At 37.4% G+C, this 18,927-nt stretch overlaps 1 protein-coding gene across 2 annotated transcripts in view; it reads right to left on the reverse strand.

Annotated features, from left to right (window-relative positions):
• The window catches only part of ZNF800 (zinc finger protein 800), a 48,472-nt gene that overhangs the window by 1,732 nt on the left and 27,813 nt on the right, over window positions 1-18,927 (reverse strand). The window lies entirely within an intron of this gene.

Genomic DNA, 18,927 nt, shown 5'->3' on the forward strand with positions numbered 1-18,927 from the left:
TAAAATAATGGAAACACTCCAAACTGTTAAGTGGTTATCTTCAGGTGATGAGGCTACAGGTAATCTTTACATATTTCCCAAATTGTATTCAATAAGTGTATCTTTATAATAAAAAATTCAAGTAACTTAATAAAAGGCACTTAGTCCATTCTTATGTACCCATTCTTTATACCAATTCAAAATTATGTTTTACATTGTGTAGCAAAGTGATGGACATCAAGAGATTTTAAGAATGAATGAATGACTTCCACAGAAGTAATTTATCCTCCTCAAAAATTCTGAGTAAAGCACAATATTTCAAAGCAGTTTATGTCTTAAACATTATGCAGTGAATCAAAACTACTGTCTTCTGTTAAGTTATACCTTTACTAAGTATTCCTACTTCAGGTGAAAAAAAGACTTTCTGAGCTTCTAATGAACCTAATTTGATTTGTAATCTCTACAGACTTGGGAACACAAAGTTTGCTAGAAAAAAAAAGTTACCACACTTTTGGAACAAATGTTTTAGATAAAACCAATGTTTTAACAATGTATTCAATAACTGGCTCCTCAACTTGAAAGAATGTAGTGGGAGCAAAACTAAAGTATTACAATAAACTAGTCAAAACCTCATCCTTATCTTTGGTCTTCCAGCCATAACAAATTAAAGTTTTTAGCACTTATTAACACCAAAGGAATCTTTTGGGTGATAATAAAATTTTATACCACCATAACAAATGGAAGGAATTGTAAGTCTTTGTTATTAAACTGATAGAAAATCCATTAATACATAAATTGCAATGATATTTTAGGCCAAAGGGACCTCAGAATTGTGCGATTTCCTTAATTTTTCCGTAATTTTGGATTTTCATAAAGCCAAGCTTAGATGTTTATTGGAATGTTGCTTAAACAGAGGATGACCTAATCAACCACAGCACTCTGCAAGTTTCCTTCCCTCTGTAGGTAGGTATGGGATAAAACAATCAAGTCTAGAGACATTCATTTTAGTAAAATTTTTTTTTTAAATTATCAGAAATAAAACATACAGAAAGAACAAATACTAAGTGGCCAAAAATTTGTGTTAACCAACTGCTGGAACAAAAAGGGTGTATGAACTTTTTATAAAGCAGTGTCTCTCCAAAATCCTTATTTTACACCAAATGATTTAACATAGCAGGATTAAATGCAGATAAGACAGAAGAACATTTATTTCTGATGCTATCATCCAACTTTCATTTGGTGTGTTGGACAGCAATTTCAATTCAACATTTTTGAGTGTCTGTTATGTCTCAAGCACTGGCTCAGACCAAAAAAAGAGAAAAAAAGATAACTTGAGATTCCTTCCTTTGAAAAGCTCTATCTAGAAAATTACCTTCAGATTATTCAGATAACTCCAACCCTAAGGCTAACCTGAATCCTTAAATCACCCTTCAGTCCTGCCAAAGCTTTTCATCTCATTATTCTTCAGATGAGCTTTCTAATTTCCTGTCATTCTTTTGCTCAGATTCATCCAGAGCATCCTATTGTTTCCACACTAGCAAAGTTATTAGTTCTTAATCTTTCAGGGGAGTCAAAGACTAGTGAGATTCTGATTAGACATGGACTTTGTCTTCCAGAATCATGCACAGAAATGCATACATACACCATATACTTCACTGCACTAGAAACTGATTTCCTGAACATAAGCAATATACAAAAAGCAGTATTTACAAAGAAAGGAATCCCTCCTTCATCCTTTCTTGCAGGAAAAATAGTGACTTCCTGAAAGAAATTTAAAAAATTTAACTGCTCAGTAGTAAATCTCAGTAAAAACCTGGCTTGATTTGAAATTCTAATATGGTCTTTGACATAGTAACACATAGATAACCTTTGATAATCAATTGTAATTTTATTCTCCATGGCCATAAATGTTGAATTCTTTGACTCACAAAGGTACACAGAACCAAAGCCGAATTCCATAGAATGCTTTGTCAGATTAAGGCAGCCTGTGTACTAGAACACTAAATTCCTCCCAGAGTTTCAAGCCGAAGTCAAGTCCCATTATTTCCTCTGCCTTCAATTTCAATTAAGACCTCTGGAAAGGCAGCAAATTTCTGTCTAGTAGAGAAAAACATCATATTCTGTTCCCATCTCTTGGCAATACCTCTTGGAAAGGTGGTAACAGCTGCTGACATGGAAAGTAATGAGGCACGATGACATGTGGCTATCCCTTCCTCATCAGAGAAGGAAAACCATGATGCATGCCTGATGTCACGGGTGCACATCTGACCTCAGAGTGCTATCAAACTTTTTCTACCATTTGAGTAATTATCAGACAGTAGGGGAGAGAGATTATTTTGAAGATGTTGACAGCCTTTCCAGTTTCCAAAGAGTGCTAAAATGAAATTGGTGATGACATAAGAGAGCACATGAAATGTGAAGCCTGATGTACCAAGAGACACCAAGAGTTTTATCCAGTTACATGATGAATGGAAATGGCATGGGGCTCATTTTTTTCCAACTCTGGAGTAAATGATATCATTTGACAAGCAGTGCCTCAATTCTCTTTCATGGACCACATTTTAGAAATTTCGCATCAAACTACTTGACTCTCCACTCCCCTAACATACAGTATTCTCTCCCTCCTCTAATGTATTCAAATGCTCAAGACCCTCAGCCATTCTAACAAGCTTTCCCTAATTAACTGCAGTCTGAAATGACCTATCCATTTTTTTTATGAATTCCCGCAATGTTTTCTATTTATGACTGTCCTAAAGTGTGTATTATCATGAGACCACCAGCTTCAAAAATGCACCATAATCTGTATTTTCACAAACATCAGAAAGAGCTCTGGCAATTTCTCCAGTTTCCCTAAACCTATTTTGCCATTTTTAAAAGAATAACTTATCCCCAGAATGATGGAGAGGAGAAAGCTGACAATTGTTGCTGGAGTGACAGATCAACTGACCTCAATTATTCCTTTCTGTACTCATTTTCACACACAAAATTTGATTTGTCAAGTGTATATTTGCCAGATCCATAACGTCATTGTTGACTGCTGAGTTTACCACCATTGTACCTCTACCCCTAGATTGTCCAACCATGCCTCCCAACTCCCATGGTCATCCTACTATTCTAAGAATTCAGACCACTTTCAAAATAACTTTATGAGAAAGAATTTAAGCAGATATGAAATGAAGATAAACTGATTAGATGGAAAGGCCTACTATTGACATCTATTCAAATAAGATATAAAATTATCTACATCCTAGAGCTGAGTAGTAACTTGAAGATTATCTCTTCCAATAGATTCACATTATAGATGGAAGAAGTGTGGGGAATGGGGTATTTTGGGTAAGAAACTTAAATTTTAAAAGTATCAATATTTCAACAACAAAACGATAGCAGAATCATGCAGAGCCAAAAGGGATTGGCCTAATTCATTAGCTCATGGATTCAACATTAATGATAAATGCAATTAAGGAGTTAAAAGAAATTAAACAATGAAAGTAACTCAAAATGTGAAAGATGAGATTGATTAGTAAGCCAAAGAAATGACCCAAAAGATTGTTTGTGACATTAAAAGTGTACCAAGGTAACCTGAACAGTTACACTTATTATTGTTTATTTACTGTATGCCAGGCATTGGGCTGTTTTGACATATATTAGTACAATTTTATTAAACTCTAATGGGAAAAACTTTGCTGAAGGAGAAAGAAATCAAGACAGCAAAAGCTGGCCATATGTCTGCATTCTAGTCTACTTAGAAAGGATGCTCTGAAAATTGACGAATATCTGGTCTGAGTGGCAAGTATATTCCTATGGGAAAACTGAACGTATCATACCACCAGAGCTTGCAGATAATGGTCACTAAGAGCTGATTCAATGTTCATCAAGAAACCTTCAGATTATAATTAGTTTTCCATGTATATTTGTCTACTGGGGGAAATTACACTGAATCATAAACAGAAGTCAGTGTCCCTGATATATCTCATGACAAACTTAAAACTAGTATTTTGGGCTTCCCAGGAGACAAAGGTTCACATAATCAGAGCTATGGTTTTTCCAGTAGTCATGTAAGGATGTGAGAGTTGGACCATAAAGAAGGCTGAGCTCCGAAGAATTGATGCTTTTGAAATGTGGTGCTGGAGAAGACTCTTCAAAGTCCCTTGGACAGAAAGAAGATCAAAGCAGTCTAGGCTAAAGGAAATAAATCCTGAATATTCACTGGAAGGACTGATGCTGAAGCTGAAGCTCCAATACTTTGGCCACCTGATGTGAAGAGCTGACTCATTGGAAAAGACACTGATACTGGGAAAGAGGGCAAGAGAAGAGGGCAACAGAGGATGAGATAGTTGGATGGCGCCAATGAACAGGAGTTTGAGCAAACCCTGAAAGATAGTGAAGAACAGGGAAGCCTGGCCTGCTTCAAACCATGGAGTTGCAAAGAGTCAGACACAACTGAGCAACTGAACAACAAAGGTGGCTCAGTGGTAAAGAACCCACTGGCCAACAAGTTTGATCCCTGGGGCAGGAAGATCTCCTGGAGAAGGAAATGGCACCTACTCCATTATTCTTGCCTGGGAAATGCCATGGACAGAGGAGCCTCGCAGGCTACGGTATAGGCAGTCGCTAAGATATGACTTAGCAACTAAACAACATCATCATTGTGGTATTTATACTTAAATATTTATCCATGAGACTGGCTAGAATGACACAGTCCTTAAGCACCTAGTCACCCTGCTAGTTGAATCAGTAATGGCCCTAGATGAACCAATAGGACCAGCTTTAGAAAGTAGTGACCATGTCAAAGTTAAGTGTGAGGTCTAGCAGGGAGGCTAGCCTGCCTTTTCTGTCTTGCTGTTCACCATCTTCAAATTACAATGCCATGTGATTTCAAACACATGCATACAAGAACAATTTAATTCGAAATGGGAATAATGGAAAAAGGAGGAACAAAATATAGCATTGTTTCTCCATGTTCCAGTGCACTACCTTGTGAATTTAGAGTTTAGTTTCTACAGCAGAGAAGGCTGAAGATTTATTTTTGTTTTTCTGGCACCAATAAGTAACTGTTTCATCTATTAAAAGAATTAGTCACCTAAGCAAAAAGTAAATGTTCAAGAACTTGGACATATAAACTTTTACTGAAGAATAAATACCAAAACATTTCTCATGTCCACAAATATATACAATATGCAGTTACTTACGGGTTTTGTTTCTGTTTGGGGTGTTTTGTCAGTTTTTGTTTTCTAATGACATCTCCAGAGGCGAAAGATCTGATAATAAATACAGCCAGGTCCTAACATGATTTATCACAATTCTTGACAAGATGTTCACGACATCACATCAAGAATTCCACAGTCAAAATGCAGTTAGGACCCTGTGTCCACGGTCAAGGATAATACACATAGAAGTTGTACCAATGCTATGAACCTCATGGATACAATTTTGTTTGTACTACTACTGAATTTTAACTACTGTGGTATCATTATGAAAATACACTTTTAGTCTGATTTTTTCCAATCAATAATGGAGTTATAATTAATACTATTTTCAAACAGAATTAGTAAATGATATGTGGAGAAGTACTGCCATCTTTAGGGAGAATGCAGGATTACTAGTAATCGAATATAAACACTTGGCCTCTATGAATCCTATCATGGACACTTGGTATGGTACACTTTTTTTTCAATGGATTTGTCTTCTGTGATACAGTTTGGTCCAAAAAGATCTAAAATCAAGCAGTTTTAATAGGCCCCATTAATGTATGAAAAATAAAGCAATAATTGTACTGACAGATAAGCTAGCCAAAATAAACCATGAATGATCAAAATTAAGGGTATATTTTTATACAGATGACATGAGTCATCTCAAAAAGATTAAACATGAGTTATCTCAAAAAGATTAAAACATAGTTACAAACTGTTTTAAGAAACAAATGAAAGACTATATTTCTGTGATTAGCATATGGAGATTTTTAAATTTAGAAAACAAATATCTGTGGTTTAATATTTATAGCACCACTGCTTATCACTGGCACTGAGTTATAAAACTGTTGGGAACATACCATACAGGTTTTTACACAAGTTTTAAAGTAAATGATTTCCCTGAAAATTTCACCTACCATTTCTTTCTCATATAGAAAAGAAAATTTCCCAATAAGCTATTTTTGGTAACTAGCAGTAATAATTATGTACATTTCACTAATTTTTTAACTTTAATATTTTTCATAAAATAAATCAATGACCATGATCTCTCTGAAAGAAATGTGAAATACCACATTATGTTGCACATGAGGTACTCAATCTGATATGCTAAAAGTAAAGAATAATACTTTGTTCACATTAACAAAAGTTAGTTGTCTGATAGGCTATATAGTAAAATGGAAAGTTCATGGACCAAGGCATAAAAATATATGGGTTCTACAGTTTTCAGACTTAATGCTAAAAAGTGAAGAAGAAAAAAAAACCCACCAGGAACAGAAAAGTGTGTATAGTATGCTTCCATTTGGTAAAGGTGAATATATACATTTATATGATTATATACACATAAAACATCACGAAAGCCCAAGAAAACTGGAAACTAACTTCTTAACTCTGGAAGAGAATAAGAGAACCAAGAGCTAGGGTAGGAAAAAAACTTACCTTTCACAGTACATCTCTTTGTACTGTTTACTTTGTTAACATGTATATGTTATTATCTACTAAAATCATCTTTAAGAGATGTCTGGTCTCTATTGCTGACTTCTTCAGACTTCATGCAATCACTTACCTCAGTTTTCTCCATTTAAAATGAGGTTAAACTACATTTCTAGAGTTCCCATCTACAATTCAACAGAATTCTGGCTCAAAAGAAGGTATATACAAAATGTATATACCAGATGGCTAAATAAAATAACTATGAGCCTTACTTTGCAGCCTGCTCTGTTCCCATTAGGCTACAAAAGCAGCCCAGTAAGTAAAACAGTCTGGGAAGAAAATTTATGTTTGTGAACTTGATAAAAGTTTGTCTTCTTTCTTTTTATTCTGTTCCAAAAGTAAAAATCTGGTTAGTCCTGGGAGTTCCTTGATGGCCTAGTGGTTAGGATTCTGGATTTTTTACTGCTGTTGGCCTGGGTTCAATCCCTGGTGGGGGAAATGAGATCCCACAAACTACTCCCAACAAATACATAAATAATCTGGCTAGTCCTCCTTTTATACACACACACACACACAAAATTGCTTCTAAGGTATAGATTCTCAAAACATTTTGATACATGAGTAAATATTAAAAATAATTATAAAGAGGTAGAATCTTTGTGGCAGCTTTTTAATAGGATTCTGAGCCAGGAAAAAGCTGAAAAATCACCCTTGTATCCCCCTAAAATTAGCCCAAGAACCTCCTAAAAATCCTTATAATCTTCATAAACACAAGATACCAGCAGACCCAGGGTAGCCGAGGGTAGAGCAATAGAAGCTTTAGATCAGTAAAAACAGGACATGAAGAGAGGACACTGACATCTGAAGAACAGAAAATGGGGACAGGCCTGATGATCCATTCATTCATGACCTTACATGCTGCAGAGAAAAACGGTTAGTCTTGAGTCTCAGTGGGCTTACAGTATAATCACGGGGACCCTGTAGTTAAATAATAATACACTAATAACAAAGGATGAAGTGGAGGGGGGGAAAGATAAATGTTCCGAGTTCATCAGAGGAAGAGGTCACCATGGGCTGGAGCTATGAAGAACAGATTCACAGAAGAAACAGAACTTAAAATCTGTGTGTAAGCAAAATGATGATGGAAACATGAACAAAATAAAGTCAGTTTAGTTTAGTCATTGTTTGATTTTAAATAGTAACTTGGCAAAAAAAAAAGTTAGAATTATGTTGCCACATTTTCTTGATAGAATACTTCACAGGAGTGATGACATGCTAAAGATTTATCAAAAGTGACAACCAGGCTCAAATATAAGATTAATATGCATCTAGATACAATTTTTAACAGGGCAGGGTTCTAAAGTATGAGAAAACCATACCTATTCCAGGACATTTGGCCACCCTCCTCCAGTATTTTCTAGCAAGTAACTGGTATTATTTCCTATTACAATCCTCACACTCAAGGGTCAGCTCCACCCAAAATGCACAAAATGAGGAAGTCAAGAGGTGCCAGTTCTACTTTTCCATTGATTAAGATTGTGAGTTGGGTCTGGGTAATTGAAAGAGTGATGTGCACTTTACTACATGAAAAAATGTCAAAACAAAACAAAAAACTATCCTCTCAAGAGATTCTGTAACCATATGAACTAAGGAAATAACACAGAACCACGTAATAACTTTTGGCAAAATATATAAATTCAAGGTATTACTTATGAGTACAATATATGTGGCTTCTGCTTGATTTCCTCACCATAAATCTTACCCTTATCCTGTCTCCAGTTTAGTCTCCTCAATGCTATCAGATGCTCCTGGTTTTTAAAATCCTTCAACAGCTACCCCTAATTTTCAAAGTGTGATTCAAACTACTCACTTGGTATATAAGACCTTTCTTGATTTGGCTGTAATTCCTTTCCATGGTTTATATGGGGTCTCATGTCCTCTGTATCTACCTGGAAAGTTTGCCTAGCTAACTCTTTCAAAACTCAACTTAAAAATGAATGGATGAATTATGAGAAGCCTTCACCAATCCCAGTGTGCCTTACAATTCCACTTCTGTGTATCCTTATAATGTGTTCTTCTTTCACAGCACTTGAGAAAAGGAACTGCACTTCTCTCTGTAATCCTAGCACCTAAATCAGTGCCTCGCACAAGCAGGAGCTCAAAATGTCTAGAAATGGATAGTCAGCCTAAGACAGTGAAATCTGAAGAATTCTCATGAAATTCTTTGAATTTTGAAACCTGAATAGGCTCCATGGAGAAGGGGAGTTTAATTTGCTTATTGTTTCTAGATATTTTAAAATATTTTTTTCATTTTCCATTCAATAGAAGTTTGCTAAATTAAAATCTTTAACCTTTAAAAGGCAAATAAATACCTCATGTAAAACACAACTAGTCCTTCGAGTAATAAATACTTTAATTAACATGTGGTACAAAGGCCTGAATCACTCAAGAGACTAAAAAAGAATCTGGGTTAACTCAACTTAGTAAATACCTGACCTGTCTCTTGAGAAACCTGTATGCAGGTCAGGAAGCAACAGTTAGAACTGGACATGGAACAACAGACTGGTTCCAAATAGGAAAAGGAGTACATCAAGGCTGTATATTGTCACCCTGCTTATTTAACTTATATGCAGAGAACATCATGGGATACGCTGGGCTAGAGGAACCAAAAGCTGGAATCAAGATTGCCAGGAGAAATATCAATAACCTCAGATATGCAGATGACACCACCCTTATGGCAGAAAGCGAAGAAGAACTAAAGAGCCTCTTGATGAAAGTGAAAGAGGAGTGAAAAAGATAGCTTAAAGCTCAACATTCAGAAAACTAAGATCATGGCATCTGGTCCCATCACTTCATGGGAAATAGATGGGGAAACAGTGGAAATAGTGTCAGACTTTATTTTTTGGGCTCTAAAATCACTGCAGATGGTGCTTGCAGCCATGAAATTAAAAGACGCTTACTCCTTGGAAGGAAAGTTATGACCAACCTAGATAGCATATTTACAAGCAGAGACATTACTTTGCCAACAAAGGTCCGTCTAGTCAAGGCTATGGTTTTTCCAGTAGTCATGTATGGATGTGAGAGTTGGACAGTGAAGAAAGCTGAGCGCTGAAGAATTGATGCTTTTGAACTGTGGTGTTGGAGAAGACTCTTGAGAGTCCCTTGGACTCAAGAAGATCCAACCAATCCATCCTAAAGGAGATTGGTCCTGGGTGTTCATGGGAAGGACTGATGTTAAAGCTGAAACTCCAATACTTTGGCCACCTCAAGCGAAGAGTTGACTCATTGGAAAAGACCCTGATGCTGGGAAGGATTGGGGGCAGGAGGAGAAGGGGACGACAGAGGAAGAGATGGCTGGATGGCATCACCGACTCGATGGGCATGGGTCTGGGTAGACTCCAGGAGTTGGTGATGGACAGGGAGGCCTGGCATGCTGCAATTCATGGGGTCGCAAAGAGTCGGACACGACTGAGCGACTGAACTGAACTGAACTGCATGGCTAGGGCACCACCTATGCATCTATAACAGGTAAACAAATCTTAGCTGCCACCACCCTATAGCCCCCAAATCAACTATAGTCACATCAGCATTAGCGTGAGTGTGGGGTAATGCAATTGTTGATTCACATCCTTAGGGAAATAAATGCAAATGGCAGAAGGGAGAAGCCCATTATTATTTCAGAAAGGCCAGAACTACAGACCAAGGTCTGGGAAAATGTAGGAAGCTTCTAAAGCTTTTCTGTCTTTACTATCTCCTGTTTTCCTATACTGATAAGCTATCTATTATTCACCCACTCATTCAACAAAGATTTTTTAATGTCTCAAGCATTGTGCTAGGCACAGGCTCTATACAACTCTCCCAGTCTCTTACATAAATCTCTCCAGTGGGAAGACACACACTAAACAAATTAATGCACAAATAAAAACATAACTAAAAATTGTATTAGCTTACGATATGGGAAGGAATATGAAACAGAACTATAGGGGAGATAATTTTAGACTGCCTTTATTTAGAAGTGAAATTTAAGCTGAGACCTAACAATGAGTAAGTTAGTTGAGCAGTGGACATACAGTAACAACAGATCTGTCTGTGTTTTAGGACGATAGTTCTGACAGCAGCGTGGAAGACAGATTAGAGGTCAGTTAAGAGATTACTGCAGCAGTGTAGGTAAGAGATAGGAGTCCTAACTAAACTATTAATACAAAAGGTGGGATGGCAAGGAGAAGCCAAATGTGAGACACATCCAAAGGCAGGATGGACAGGCACTGACCACTGATCAGGTAAAGTATGTAAGAGAGAGAAAGAAGCCAAGGTAGTTCCTAGGATTCTAATTAGCCCAGGTAACCAGGCAGGTAGGAGTGTAAATAACTGAAACAGGGAGCACATAAAGGAAGAACAAGCTTAAAAAGAAGGTAAGTTTGGTTTACTGAGTTTCTGTTGCTTTTAAGTATGCTATGCTAAGTCGCTTCAGTCGTGTCCGACTCTGTGCGACCCCATAGACGGCAGCTCACCAGGCTCCGCCGTCCCTAGGATCCTTCAGGCAAGAATACTGGAGTGGGTTGCCATTTCCTTCTCCAATGCATGAGAGTGAAAAGTGAAAGTGAAGTCGCTCAGTCGTGTCCGACTCTTAGCGACCCCATGGACTGTAGCCTACCAGGCTCCTCCGTCCATGGGATTTTCCAGGCAAGAGTACTGGAGTGGGGTGCCATTGCCTTCTCCGGCTTTTAAGTAAGATATGGAGAAATATCCAGGTGGAGATGCCTGACACGTAACTTTGAAAACAAATGGTCTAATAATCACAATCACTAGACTATAAAATAGGTCTGGGTTCATCTTCACGGAAGTAATAAGTGATGCTTTAGGAAAGAGGAATCAGCAAAGGAGTATTAAAAAAAAAAAAAAGAAAAAGGGGTAAGGAAAGTCTGATCATGTTTACAGGCCTAGAAACAAAATAAAAAGTCAGTGCCAAGAGAGGAAGAATCAGAACTCACAGAAGTGTTAGTTCAATAAATATTTATCAGCATCCGCCATGTTCCAGGGCTTCCCTGATGGCTCAGATGGTGAAGAATCTGCCTGCAATGCAAGAGACAGACTCGATTCCTGGGTCAGGAAGATCCCTTGGAGAAGGGAATGGTTACCCACTCTAGTATTCTTGCCTGGAGAATTCCATGGACAGAGGAGTCTACAGTCCATGAGGTTGCAGACACAAATGAGCGACTAACACACACACACACACACACACACACCATGTTCCAGGTACTATATAGGGTACAGCCCATGAGGTTGCAGAGTCAGACACAAATGACTAACACACACACACACACACACACACATTCCAGAGTCCTTAAGATGCTTAAAGACACAAATAGATAACTTCAATTTAGTTGTAGATGGGGCACTATAGGAACACACAAGAGGGAAACCCAGCCAAATCCAGATCAGGATACACTCAATGAAAAAAAATAGTGTCTGAGCTAAAGTTTTAAAATTAAGTGAAATCATGCAAAGAAAACTGGTAAGGACAAAAAAAATGGAATCAAGAGAATGCCTCTAGATTTCTGAAATGCTGAACAGGATAAAAGGTTATAGAAAAGAGCTGGAAGAAGCTGAGAGGCTAAAGTGAGTAAACTGGTAAGTGATTTAAATTGGTTAAGAACAGAGTCACTCTTAGAAAAAATAAGAGAACCAGATGATGAAAAAAGTGGACAAGAGATTTTGGTAGGGGGATTCCCTGGTGGTTCAGTGAACAGGAATCCACCTGCTAATGCAGGGGACATAATTCGATCCCTAGTCCTAGAAGATTCCACAAGACATCTAGCAACTAAAGCATGGGCACCACAACTATTCAGCCCAAGTGCTACAATCACTGAAGCCCATGCACCCAGGGCCTGTGCTCCACAATGAGAGAAGCCACTGTGATGAGAAGTCCGAGCATGGCAATGAAGACCCAGTGCAAGCAAAAGTTAAGTAAATAAATAATTTCTAAAAAGAGATTATACCTCTATTTTTTTAAAAAGGTTTTGGTAGGAAGTTTATAGAAGATTTGGGGGGAAATGTTACAGAAGGGAGGTTGAGTGAAGCTGCCAAGCTGTACGAGGATTTGGGAAGAGATGGGTAAAGAAAACTTAAATGAAGTTTGCTGAGCTTAATGTAATTGTACCTTTCTATCTTCTTAGAAGATTTCTGTAAAACTGTAAAAGGTTCATTATTTTCCAAAACTTTGGAAGTCTGTCTGTTTCTTTTGGATGCAATACCATGCTGAGACCAGCCCAAAGTGATCCAGTTATAAGTGACCATGAAAATGTTGGAAACGTAAATTTTTGTAAGCATTAATGGTCATAGGGGCTTCCCTTGTGGCTCAGCTGGTAAAGAATCTGTCTGCAATGCAGGAGACCTGGGTTTGATCCCTGGTTTGGTAAGATCCCTGGAGAGGGGAAAGGCTCCCTACTCCAGTATTCTGGCCTGGAGAATTCCACGGACTGTATAGTCCATGAGGTCACAAAGAGTCGGACACAACTGAGCAACTTTTACTTTTCACAGTGGTAATAGAGAGGTCTAGTACAATGAGAAGCAAGAAGGCATTAGGTTTAGCATTTATGTGGTCACTGATGACCTTCAAGTGAACTTTCAACAGAAATGTAGGCGTAGGAAAAAACTACAGATGATTCACATATGAAGGGTATAGGCATGGCTCAATATTGTCATTCATTCAATAAATATTTACTGAATGCCTACCATGTACCAGGAACTACCCTAGGTGTTAAAGAATCAATGATGACCAAGGCACAGGTCTCCTGAGAGTTTGATGGAGAGGGGAGACAACAAAATAGGCAACTACAGTAGTGAAATTAGTGCTAAAGTAAAGTACTGTGAGAGCCTAATGGAAGTTTAGAAAGGCAATGCCAAAGAATGTTGAAACTACCGCACAACTGTACTCATCTCACACGCTAGTAAAGTAATGCTCAAAATTCTCCAAGCCAGGCTTCAACAGTACGTGAACCATGAACTTCTAGATGTTCAAGTTGGATTTAGAAAAGGCAGAGGAACCAGAGATCAAATTGCCAATGTGTGTTGGCTCATTGTAAAACCAAGAGAGTTCCAGAAAAACATCTACTTCTGCTTTACTGACTATGCCAAAGCCTTTGACTGTGTGGATCACCACAAACTGTGGAAAATTCTGAAAGAGATGGGAATACCACACCACATGACCTGCTTCTTGAGAAATCTGTATATAGGTCAAGAAGCAACAGTTAGAACAAGACATGGAACAACAGACTGGTTCCAAATCGGGAAAGGAGTACGTCAAGGCTATATATTATCACCCTGCTTATTTAACTTATATGCAGAGTACATCATAAGAAACGCCAGGCTGGATGAAGCACAAGCTGGAATTTAGATTGCCAGGAGAAATATCAATAACTTTAGATACACAGATGACAACACCCTTATGGCAGAAAGCAAAGAAGAACTAAAGAGCCTCTTGATGAAAGTAAAAGAAGAGAGTGAATTTGCCATGATATAGGCAAGGCTGCCTCTTATCAAGGAAGCAAAATAGGGCTGGAAGCTTTAAGAGCAAAGTAAAAGTTCTGAAGAAGTGATGAGAGAATCAGATAACTGAAATAACTAATTAATTCTAATTCCTAAGATAACATAAATAACAAGAGAGGCAATCAACAATTGTATACTTTGTTTACATTTGGGAGTGGAATATGAAAGTGAAATGTGAACTGCATTTCACAGAATTCCACAGACATGAATTAAACAAAGGCAAATCTTAAAAAAAATTATCAACAAGTCACTAAATGTACACCCATGCAGTGCAAAATTGACTATAGATTATTTATTAGGGTACACATTCAATACAGCACTCCCATGAAACTGAACCTGTCACCATTACTTAGTAGCAATAGCAGAAGTTAGGAAGGTCAAATAAAAAAGTCAGGAAACAGAAGCCATCAGTAACAGAAACAAAGAGAATACACAGGTAGAGAAGCTATATAGATTAGAAGATGAGGTAACAGGAAAATAAACTTAAAAGCAAAGACATATTGTGGACTAAAGCCTGAAAATAACTGATGTAATGTTCCTGCTTTCCTTCTTTCCTTCCTTCAACATTCTCTTAGCACCAATTATATGCCAGGTACACTGGGAGGCATCAGTGATACAAAGAGAAGATGTAATTCTCACTTGTAAACTCAGAATATGTTATTGTACCCATAGCCTAATGTTTACAATAAATAATAAAACTGAAAGCTTCTCTGAGTTTTGCTACTCAAAATCATGCTTTGTTCTATAAGATATTAATCACAAAAAAGCAAAATTATATCAAAAAGTTTAACAAATTCTTGAACGATTAGCAAAAGGTGCTGCCAAAATTAAGCCACCCATAAAACAATATGCTCTAACTTAATAAACTGCTCTCCATCTTGACTTTATCACAGATGTTACATCTGACTTTTTCTTAAACGGTTGGATTAATACCAACGAAAAGGCAACAAATATCAAATGGCAAAGCAAGATAACAGAAACTATTTGCCAAGTGCCAGAAAGTATTTTGGCAGCAAACTCACAGCAATTGTAGTGATCAGTGTAACCGAATTAACATATATTTATTGAGCTCTTGAGCCAGGCATTGTGCTGAGTATACTACACATATCATTAAACTTTTATAAATTCCTACAACAAACCTACATATACCACAGTTTCTAATACTGTCATTTTACAGATAAGAAAACTGAAGCTTAGGAAAACTAAGTAACTTGTTCAAACTACAGTCAGTAAGCAAAGGAGACATGGCTTGAACTCCAGTATGCCTGATTCTTGAAAATCCATGCTTTAACCACTGTGTGATTCTGTTTTCCCAGAAGCGAATGGTGCCAGACACATGATGACACTCAGTAGTGCCTGTTGTTGAAGGAATGAATGAGACGATATAAAGCAGCTATTGCAGAGTATGCCCAAATGTGGAAAATACAAGAAGAGCAGCAGCAGTACTTTAAGGATTCACTAAATCACCAACTCAAATTGTGCAGCATAATTGTGGGTGTCTGGAAAATCGCAGCAACTGACAGAATGGCCTAATATGCTGTTACAGGAAATGGAATGGCTCTTTTTGAGTGGAAACTCCAGGCTGTCTCTGAATCTACAAAGCCAAAGATGGAAACAGCACCAGGCGGTTCAGGAAAGGAACTGCAGGTGCTGATCAGAGAACTCTTCTCACATTTTTCTCAGCATGGAAAGGACTGTTGATGCTGTACTAACAAACAGTCAAGCCCACAAGTTACCTTTAATTCTACCACCTTTAAAGTAGAAGAAAATCACATGGACTGGAAAGGTTATGACATTCCGAAAGTGAAATCCTGATCCCTCTTTTAGAAGACTGGCACCAAAAACTCCCTTTTACTGGGTCCAGGGCCATGTTTTATGGCACTGACTCTGCTATCATGATCACCAACGGCAGGACCAACGTTCCCAGGAACAGCCAAAGTATGGCCAGCAACCCACAAAAAGGCCTGGCATGGGAGATTTGACAACTAGAATGCAGCTAATGGAACCAATCAGATTATCTCTTTTAGCAGCCTAAATTCAAGCTATATGGAGAGGGAAAGTAGCTGAAAGATGCGGAGAAGGGAAGCAGCAGAAGTAATGAGGCAGTTATATACCACACTGAGAAGATACCAAATGAGGTAAAAGGTTTTTGTTTTGTTTTTTTTTTTAAGGTAAAAGCAGAGTCTGAGAAGGGCTAATAGCAGCCAAGAAGCCATACTGCTGCTGCTAAGAGGATAACACCCAGTCACTAGAGTTGCATTGTTTTTTCCTGATTTCTCTAGTACTTAGTTGAAATCTACATGGTGAAGCCAGTTTGTATGATTATTCATAGACTCTCTTAAGGCCGAGCCATTTCTCCCTAATTTCCCACACAATGCTCTGAAATGTCTCTTTACCAGCTATGGATCAATTTTAAAACTCCATGCTTGCAACAATAAAAAGGGTAGCACGATGTTTTATAAAGGGTGCACATGGATTCACACATGTGCAATCAGATGACCTGGCAAACTGAGTGGTGGCTGGGTCCCACTTCCATCTGGCAGAATCTGTGGTTTGAAGACATTGTGTTCTTTAGCTCCAGTTAACTGTCTTAGGAAGAAATGACCTTCAAAGTATCTTAAACCTTACAAATTAACAATTCATATCATTACAATTATACACTTAGAAACTGAAAAGAGATCCAGGGCAGATAAAGGCAACAAAACCATCTCCTTTAAAAGTTTCTTCCTCTGGTGTGTTTTTGTACATATCCAAATTTCAAGGCAAACAAGTGATTTTGTCCACTTATAATCATAAGGAACAACAGGTGGCTAGTCAAGACAGCCAGGCAAAGAAAGGATAAATTGGAAAATCATGAAAATGTGGTGAGGAAAGTTTAACTTGGGGATGTAAATATCGAAGATGACTCACAAGTTTCACTAAGTGCATTTGTGCCTAACTCTATGACAATCCCATTAGCCCATCTTACGTCCTCAAAGCCTGCCCATTCAAAGGAAAGGAGAATGAAGCTCAGAAAGTCTCAAACATCTACAACTGTCCAAATGTTGGATTTCAAGGAACTCAGTAAATAATCTAATGAGCCAAAGGCATGTAAACGGCATGGCCACTCTCCTACAGAAGCTTATACAGAACGATCCTAACAATTTATATGTCAAAACCCCAAGAACACTACAAAAAACTCTTCTCCCCTGAAAGTTATTTTTTTCATATAATTCAATCACTTGTGCACACAATTTTCCTAGTATTTGGCTATTTTTTTTTCTTTGAAGTATTCCTAACTTTTTATTCTCATCCAAAATAAAAACTACCAGACACAACCAGGTACTTAAGAATTTAGATCTATCAACAATGTGGCTAAGAAGAGTCTCAACTTTTTAAAAATATTATTTTTGCACAGCTTAGAAAGAAACTCTGTCTAAAAGCCACAGTTCCATTTCTCAGAGCTAATTTCTTTTCAAGATAATTCCACAGATAGAAGGAATTAACTAATATTCAAAACCTGAGTTGTAAAAAGAGTTCTATGCATTTAGGCTTCATCCTGGTATGATAATTTCTCCTCTGAAAATAACATTATTACACACTCTTACGCTGAAAGTGTTACCAGATTACATAGAGCAGGACACCCAGATAGGCTGCAAGTTACTCAAGCATTCAAAATGAGGTTATTTGTTTGTTTGGGTTTGGCTATTTTTTTCAACCACATCATTCTATTGCTTAAACATTACAATGTTTTGTATACTAGGAGTATGCTCAGATACCTGACGTAAGGATTTGACTGCCAGAGTCACGAAGCCACACAACCCAAGAGTGGTAACCCTAGCACTTGATCTGCCCTTCAAGATATAAGAGTTTATCCAAACTGAGGGACAAAGGTTCTCTGGTGTCGCGATTACCCCCATACACAAAAATTTCTAAAATTGTCATCTTATGGTTAAAAAAAAAAAACCATGATCAATAATAGGCAGGTATGCCACTGAAATCTCTCAGCAGATAATTTAACAGTGCTTGGGCCTCAGCTGAAATATGGAATACTGCCACTAATGACTACCACTGGCAAGACCTGTGAAAAGTACCGTTACTTATGTCTTCATGACTCATTCACCAAAGCAATTGCTGACTTAGCCCAAATCATGCTCTCCTGAAGAATCCACTCTTTCTACAACTAAATACTTGCTTTCAAATAGTACTGCGTATCTACTTTAGTTCATAGTGTTTCAACTATGTTACTCAATATTTGCTCCATGTCAATATTTCACATATGCCCAAAACCAAAATATTGTGTGATGTAACAGATACTAATGAAAATTTACGGACAGATGGGTTGTTCTAAGGAGTAATGATAAAAACAAGCCTAACTTACAATGAATGAGTTTAAAACTACCAATACCTTTTTCAAGATAAATGAAAAACACAGGAGTAGGAATAATAAGCCAGAAACATCAGATTAGAAGAAAACTGGTACCAAGTAATAATATAGTTGGTTGTCATTTCCCAATTAAACACAAAAGCAGCAGCTAAAATCTAATATATAGCAATGAACTCTCTTCTAAGGAAACATTTTCATTTAAACTTAACTTTATGAGGTAATAAAAAAAAAACCCACATTTATACTGTGAAATCCCACATTTATACTATGATTACTTATAGCAATCATATCTAACAATTACTGTAACATGACAAGGACCACCCTAAGTGTTTTACACTTATCTTTGGTTTTCTTCTAAGAACAACTCTATCAAGTAAGAAATATTATTCCAATTTTATAAATGAGGTTAACTAG

The sequence above is a fragment of the Giraffa tippelskirchi genome, chromosome 10 (genome assembly GCF_054371585.1).
Source record: "Giraffa tippelskirchi isolate mGirTip1 chromosome 10, T2T-mGirTip1v1.2.pri, whole genome shotgun sequence".
In the NCBI taxonomy this organism is placed as follows: Eukaryota; Metazoa; Chordata; class Mammalia; order Artiodactyla; family Giraffidae; genus Giraffa; species Giraffa tippelskirchi.